Source organism: Myotis brandtii, unplaced genomic scaffold (genome assembly GCF_000412655.1).
Source record: "Myotis brandtii unplaced genomic scaffold, ASM41265v1 scaffold363, whole genome shotgun sequence".
NCBI classification, from domain to species: domain Eukaryota; kingdom Metazoa; phylum Chordata; class Mammalia; order Chiroptera; family Vespertilionidae; genus Myotis; species Myotis brandtii.
In genome coordinates, this window is record NW_005363938.1 from 1,939,897 (window position 1) to 1,940,455 (window position 559).

Below are 559 nucleotides of genomic sequence, written 5' to 3' on the forward strand. Positions count from 1 at the left end.
CAAGAGAAAGATGAAAATGATAGGAACTGTCTAGGAGTTCCATTATGGAAACAAGACTTCTAGAAAAACAGAACAGAGGACACAGAGAGGAATAAGTCATCAAGGAAGTAACTCACAAAAATTTCTCAGAATCTAAAGATATGAGTTGAGCTTACAGATTAAGAGGGTTCCCCTAAGTCTCTAACACAATGGGTGAATGACAAATCCCATCATCATAAACAAGAGGAGAAAAAAAGAGTTTAAAAGCTCCCAAAAAAGGAAAAAAAATCTTGTCATACACAAAGGAGTAAGAATCAGATTGGCTTTTATCTTCTCAAAATGAAACTGAAGCTAGATAGCAATGAAGTAATGCCTTTAAAATTATGGGGTGGTGGGAGGGAGGGAGGGGATGGGGACTATTTCATGCTTAAAATTTTAGACCCAGCTAAACTATCTCTTGCCCTAACTGGTTTGGCTCAGTGGATAGAGCATCAGGCTGCGGACTGAAGGGTCCCAGGTTCGATTCTGGTCAAGGGCATGTATGTTGGTTGCAGGCACATCCCCAGTAGGGGGTGTGCAG